The sequence below is a fragment of the Parasteatoda tepidariorum genome, chromosome 5, assembly GCF_982258835.1.
Source record: "Parasteatoda tepidariorum strain Cologne lab strain chromosome 5, Ptep-v5.0, whole genome shotgun sequence".
Taxonomy (NCBI): Eukaryota; Metazoa; Arthropoda; class Arachnida; order Araneae; family Theridiidae; genus Parasteatoda; species Parasteatoda tepidariorum.
Genome location: NC_141759.1, coordinates 43539032 through 43547206, shown reverse-complemented (window position 1 = coordinate 43547206; position 8175 = coordinate 43539032).

Below are 8175 nucleotides of genomic sequence, written 5' to 3'. Positions count from 1 at the left end.
TAACAAATCAATACCTCTAGCGGTACTGAATAGGAGATTGGTAATGCTCCGGTCCCGGTCAAAATTACGATCGGTGGATGGATCGATTGTGTGTAAGTGAAAAAAAAAAAATCGCATGGCATTTTAAAAATGCAAAAGATACAAAATATCTTTCCCTGCTGTGCGTTCAATTAATAAATAAAAAAAAACTAGCTTTTTTTTACTTTTCTCTCTTTACACTGATTCAATACTACTTGGTTCTCATTACTATTGCAATCGATAATAAAGATTAGATATTTCTTAAATAAGGGAGGAAAAACATTTAAAAATTATTGATCCCTTTTTTTGTGTAATAAATATTATGCATTTGAAGTGCTAGAAAAATGTTTTGGTTATTATGTTATTTCCTCATTTAATATTGTTTTTATTTAATTTCTGTAGGATTTTGAAAATATTTTAATTTGAAAAAAATTGCAGCATAATTTCTTGGTTTATATGATTTTTTAAAACAACAATTGAAAATTACTTACTATTTTTCTCAATATCTGATCTTTTCATTTTCTTTACTTTATTTATAGTTGGTATAGAATTTTTTTTTAATAAATTGCGCTAAAAATTGAAATTTTTTTAACTAACTTATAATTATCATTTCCATAGATATTTTTTTAAAATAAATAAGAACAAAAAAAAAATTTAATTGTTCATAATAATTGAAAAATTTCGTTTGAAATTTTCTCCCCCAGCCAGGATCGGTGTAATCTTTTAACATAATGGTAAAAATACACGCTATAAACCTATCCAAAACCTATTAATATAAATCAATTCGACCGACCAAATCCATTTTTTCTATGGTTAGGGGCAGATTTTGAATAAGTTTCATTCCAGCAATACTAAAATATGAAAAAATTAACAATAAATAAAAAACGAACGAAACTAACAGCTTTTTAATTAAACTTCATTAAGTGTGGTTGTTTTTAAAACAAATTTCATAAAAAAATAGTTGGTTTTATACTTTCCGCCTTAAACTGCCTGATACTAAATATAGTAGAGTAGTTTTTTGTGAATAATGCTTAAAAAATGGGGGGGGGGAGTGAAAAAACTATGTAAAAAATACTAATTAAACTGTAATTTTTAAATTGGGCATCTTGTTTTAGAAACATATGAAAAAAAGAAATGGCTTTGGTTTTAAGTATTCAAAGCTACTATGAAATTTTTTTAAGTTTTAAAAATATTATTTGAGTTTATGCGAGTATTTGATTATAAAAAAAATAGTAGTAAGTTAATTTTTATTTAAGTTTAGTAAAGCTAGCTAAAAAATCTCAAAACCCAGACACAAAAAACAATTCTTCCCAGTCATAAACTGTTGAAGTGGTGGTAAAAATTTGCAAGAACTTACTCACCGGATTTTGGCAAAATAAGTCAATAGAATGAGTATAAAATATTACAATTCAGAAAAATAAACATTGATCCCAGTGTGTTTATTGAATTAGTTGAGGCATGAGACAATCGAACTATTAGTTATGAAGTTATAAAGGTTTTATCAATAAAAAGTACTATTTTTGACTTGAACCTATTGATTCACCTGACTTTTTATTATTTTTTCTTCAAATGAAGTACTGTTTTCTCTATATTTTTTTCAGGCTGATTTGAATGAGACCAAATACGAATTCATAAGACTTAATAGTTCTAAAGTTGTTTTGGGTTTTATGAATCAAAAATGTTAAATATTATTTTCACTCAGCAAACATTTTTTCTCTTAACTATTTGGATCAAATTTGGTCTCATTCGATTTAGCGTAAAAAATACACAAGAAAAAATATTTTACTTATCCAAATAGATATGAAAGAATAACGTCAAAAGTGTTTCAAAAGTTTGTTGCAAAAATTTTTGACATTACTACCAATGTAAAAGCAATGCTTTTTGGATGCCAGATTTAACCTCACTTTCTTGTGAACAATGTTTATTATCCCTATTACACAGTAAAAATAGGGTTTATATATTTTATTACATTTGGAATGACGAGTGTTCTAACTACTTAAGAATCAATAGTTTTGGTCAACTTCCGAACACTTTTAGGAAATCAAAGACAGTTTTATCCTTTGTTTTAATCCGTGATTAAATAAATAAAAACATTCAATGCAGTTTCAAAACAATTATATTTACTTCCATTTTTTCCAGCTAACAGTTCAAGAATTTTGACTATTTTCCAGCATTTATAGTCAAAGCTTTTCATTATGGTTTTGTAACGTACACAATTAAAAATTTCTAGAAAATGAAGGAAAAATAGCAATTTATTTAATTATTATTTAACTATATTCAATTAAAAGAGTCATGTAAGTATAAGAAAGATGGAACTTTGTGAGAAAACTTGTATATTGACAATTTTAACATACGATGGTTAAACCAGATATGAGAATCGCAGCACAGCAAATGAGAATCGAGGGCATGTTCTTCAAAAGTGGGAAGTTAAGTGATTTGATAAGGCTTAAGAATTTATGTTTTTATTTTTCATCATTGGATGCCTAATAATCTTATAGTATTAAAGGTACGCTGAACACCTCATGAAGTCACTTAAATCCTTGCAGCTGGGTACATACTTGCTGAAAAGGCTAATCTGTCAATCTTATGACCTGCAGAATGGGGTTTCGAATTCTGGTGTTTATATCACAATATTTCTTCCATTCCTTCAATATATGAGGAGTTTCCAGGGTTCTGCATAACTCAATTGGTTACCCTGGACTGCTGGAATAGGAAACTCTCACTCACGCAACACTACAGAGCTGCTTAACACAAAAAGTACAGTATTTCCCTTCTCTCACAATGCTACTAATCGATAAACTAATTTGGATACATTACACGGTTCAGTCGACGAAAGACAACTCAACTACAACCTAATTCTGATGTCCATTACCTAACGAAAAGCGCTACATAACATAACTCCAATGTACAGTTAAATTTCATTTTTATGGTTTTGAAACCATGTAAATAATTACAAGTTACCCGTTATTTTACTGTAATTTTGAAATGAAAATTCGAATAGTGTAGCATAAAGAAAGTAGACAAGACAAATTAAATAAAAAACTAAAATGGCGTGGCAAAATAGTTTATCAATTTTATAAATATAATTACAGATGAGATGCAATGAAGGAACATACAATAAGTTGATGCATTTTTCAGACTTTCTCAATGAATACAAGGCATGGAAATATGTAGTAATAAACTAAAAAAATTTTTTTACTTATCTTTAACAGGAATAAATGATAAATGAAACATAAAAAAGACATGTATATGATGAAATAACGAGTAAAAAATTATTATCAGTCATGTCAAGGAAATATGTATAAATTTTTTAAAAATATTTTCAAGACATTATGAAATAATAAAATATTAAACTAATTTTTATTAAACAAATGCGAGGCGTAACGAACAACATGTTAGTTTTAAAAGTTTCAGTGATAAAAAATATATCTTTCGTTAAAGCTGAGCACAGTTGACAATAATATAAAAAAATATGCAATATTCAGAACAATGATTGTCATTTTTTGAGCATTATATTTTGAGCTCTTCAAAGCGAAGCTTCATAAAGTTGTCATAGCAAATTTTTAACACCAGAAAATATGTTGCTTCAACCCTTTATAGGTCCATTCTTTTCTAAAAATGTTATGTTAATATATTTTTGGGATTTATATTGATTTATGAAAAAGAAATCATATAGTTTATTGCGTAAAATTATTTTAATTTTAAGGCCATTTTTTGGTAGGGAGGTTGGTATTTTTAAAAATTTACGTACAGTAAAAAATTGGTAAACTTGTACTTTTAAATAGTAGAGGAGAAATCATCAAATGGTTGAACTTTTAACGCAGAAGAAAAAAGAGCTCCCCAGTGTTAGCCCCTGTTCTCGATCCCACGAGGACCTTTACTCTTAGCATACATGCTAGTCCGAAAGAAATAAAAAATTAATTTAAGCTTAATTTCTTTAAACTTTGCCAGCATTTAATACCATCACGTCATGGTTATCTAGTCTTGTACGCATATTTGTTTAAATTGGGCATCGTTAGTGGTGGTTAAAAAGTTTGTAATACAAATTTATTAAATAAAAAAATGAAATGGTTAAGCATGCAAATTACTATCAATTCAAATAACTGAGAAAAAACTCCAACCACAATCGGGAGAAGTTGGTAAGTACGCATTACCCACATTTATGTAAACAAAGCCCTTTATTGGTATTCCCCCCCCCTAAGTTTTCAGCTAATGGTCACACAAATCATATTTGTGAAAATAGCTTCCCATCAAAATTTAAAAACTAATGAAGTGGGAAGTATACTTCCCACGGCGTTATGAGGGACTGAATCAAAAACTATGCTATCTAATTTTTGAATTTGTTTGATATTATTTAAATTAAAAAAAGTTAATAAATGCTTAAAAGATCACGTTAATGCAAAGTTTCACGTTCTTAATTATATGGATAACAATTGAATCATATTAACTTCTTTAATTTAAACTCTGAAATGTATTTCCTCTTGTTTCTGGTGCTATTTACAGTATAGTTGTTATTGTATAAGTTTATTAAAGCTAAAAAATCTTAACAAACATTTCTAAAATACTTTTTCTAAAGTTTTATTATTTCTATAATATAATTTACAAATTAATTTGAGCTAATTTGAATAATAATATTTTTTGTATTATATACATTTTAGCTTATATATATTTTAACAATTTTTAAACACTAAATAAAATTCTTGTTCTAAAATTTTTTTAGGATAATTATGCTGTTGTAAATAAAATGGCAAAATTTTCCCCTTGTTTTTTCAACCAAATAACGTTTCTGTAAAAGAAAAAAATTATTATTTTTTTTAGGTGAAATATAAAGCTGAAGATAAAAACGAAGATTACGAAAAATACATGGAGTTAAATTGTACATAGAGAAAAAAAGATTCTGGTAAAATTACTGTACTTGTAATGACATATCTGATAAATAAAAAAAATATGGTATTTAAACAATTTATTTGTTAATTTTTTCATTCGTATGGTAAAAATTTACGGGAATTCTGGTTTTCTTAATCATAGTTCTTATGATTACACATTTAGTAAAAATAAAAAAACTGACCAAATAAATAGCTTTTATGCCATGCTCTTAGGTATCATGATAACAAAACCATATTTTAAAGTTAATTTTCCCAAAAGTCCCAACCAAAGAGCTTCAGTAAAAATTGTCATGCTTTTGGAGTTACTATAGAGCCAGAAACACGGCAATTTTTACCATATTCTGGTAGTTTTGATCATATTTTTTTCAGTGTAGATTTACACAAAAAGAAAACTTGAAACCTTGCTTGTAAAAAACTTATAGAATTAGACTTTCGAAACCATATATTTTATGAAACATCGATTGAGCTTTTAGTTCAATAAATTGAGAATCTATTAATTTTGTTTCGACACATATTTTGAGTTTCTGTACATAAGTATCTCATTAGCGCTGTTCAACTGTTTATTTAACAAAATAATGAAAACATGTGATTTGACTACTGTCTAGCTTTCATGAGAGCTCCTACAGAAACCAAACTCTTAATATGGTAGTGATTAACAAATGCATATTCGAATAGGGGTGATGAACTAGCCGCTTAGCCTTGGTTTAGTTTCGAAGTGTTATGTCATTTGTTCAATGCTTTCTCAATAGAAATGGTTTTATTCATGTTTCCATAATAGCAGACATGCTGTCAAAGCTCAGACTTTCAGTCAGAAGGAGTTCTCGTGGTAGCTAGACTGTAGTTGATCAAGATCGGGATTTTTTTATTAACAGTAACAGGAGTAGGGTAGTGTTTCTACAAAAATATAAAAGTTGTGAAGAAAGAAAATTTTTATCTTCTTAAACAAATATTAGTAAATGAAAAGACTTAATTTCTAAACAAAACGTATTTGACTTATAATTTTCTTAAATTATTGTTTTTTTCCAAATTTTATTTGAGAAAATAAATTTTTAAAGAATTTTTAAATTGGTTGCTGTTCATTATACGAAAAAATGATTTAAAAATAGATGCACGCATTTTTATTAAATACAGAAAACTAATTTTAATGCATACATAAATATAATTAACTCGTCTTGTTGTAAAAGTTCCAACTATTTTTTTTTTCCATTTAAATAAAGTTTACTTTGTTTCTGGAGTAGATTATTAACTACACAGACTGTAAAAAAATTATGTTAAGGCTAAATTAATTTTCAATAAAGTTTTTTTGAATTACATATGCGATTCGGAAATGATAGGCAAGTAGACTTACATATATAATCTATTCGTACTCAATAAATTCTTTATCATAGAACTAATTCAAATTGTTCATTTTCGATCTTCTTTTTGTTCATACACAACACTTTTGTTCGATAGAAAACAATGACTGTAATAATAGTTTTTTTTTAAAAATTTGAATTAATGATAATGTATCTTCATTCTTTGTATTGCTGTAAAAAAGGAAGTTTTTTGATTGGTCTGAGCTTAAACATTTATTTTTCATGAGAGCGAAAATTAAACTAATAATTGCTTTTAAATTTCCGAAAAACGCATAACATCTTTTTATAAATTGAGTGCAAAATACGAGATAATCAGGAAGTATGATGTTTCTTTGCACAGTTCGGACATAACTTCTTATTTTTTTTAGAGAAAATATGAAACTAATAATAAATGCTTTAAATTTCAAAAATACATCTGAGAACTTCTATAAATTGAATTGATATTAAAATAAGAGGATTACAAAAAATAATAAGCGCGCTGAAATTTAGGAAACACATAAAAAATTATAAATTGATCGCATTACTTCTTACGCAGAATGCAATGTAAAAGAAAGAAAGATGAAAACTTATAAAATTAAAAACAAAAACTAAGTCTAAATATTCAGGAAAATTGAAAAATATTTAAGTACAACCAACTGTTCCTTAAAACTTAAGTTAATTCGAAAAGTTGTAGATAACAGGATGTAAAAGAACTAAAAAAGCATTATTAAAGAAATAAATTAGTCGACAATAAATTTAGTGATATTACGATAAGATTTTACAACTAAAAAAAAGGATTATATAAATTAAATTATAAATTTTGTGAATTTTTATAATAAAAAATATTTGCATATTTTGTTAATTTCGGAAAATTTACCCATATAGACCCGCCTATATGTATTGACAACTTATTCATACACAGTGATTCGTAATCACCGCCCTTAATACATATTTTTAGAATCCTTGTGAAAAACGGAGTCAAAGAATATGCACTTCAAGGAACGTAAAATAACGAGAAAGAATAAAAAAAAAAAAAAACGCTATCTTGCGATTGAAGGCAACATGTAAAGCATTAAAACCAGTTTAATTACCTGATGGAAGGTTTTTGAATGATTGCTTCTTAACTCTCCTTTGTTTCCTACCGGCAATTAAAACTGTTTTTGATGTTTTAAATCCCGCTTTCCTCAGTTGCCATGAGTTAAATTTCGAAAGCGACTTTGTTTCTCCCAATTTTGATTATTGATATACTCTAACTTGCTTGAATATTAATATACTTTTTGACCTCATTTTCGAAAGATAATTCATTTCTAACATAATAGGGGACATTATCAATTACCATGCATAATATTAAGGGGCCGTCCATAAATAAGGTTACACTTTTTTTCAACATTTTTGCCTCCCCCTCCTTCCCCTTTGTCACCAAGTGTCACACATCAACATACTCCCTACCCCTATGTCACATATAGTATATAATCATGTGATAGCAGTTTAGAAGCAGAACACATGATGTTGAACATATTTAAAATTTTATTTTTAAACTTGCCTACGTTTTTTCTTGACGTTTTTGAGCAAAACACTAAACATTAACAATAATAACAGCATAATAATGATTAGATGTGTACTTCTTTGATGAAAAAATATATAATAAATAAAATATCGATATTTAATTGTTTTTAAATATTTTTATTTTAGCCAAAATGTGGGATATCACACTTCTTGTTACCCGATGCCACTCGCTTCTCTGAAAACGTGACATTATTTATGGACGGCCCCTTTACTTAAACTACATTAATATACATAACAAGCTATTCTAAAACATCTTTACAGAAAACTGTAATTATTTTTTTTCAGTTTTTACGAACCAATTTTTAAATAATTAATATTTTTTTCCTACTAATATACTGTTCTAAAATAAATAAAAATGTACAGAAAATATT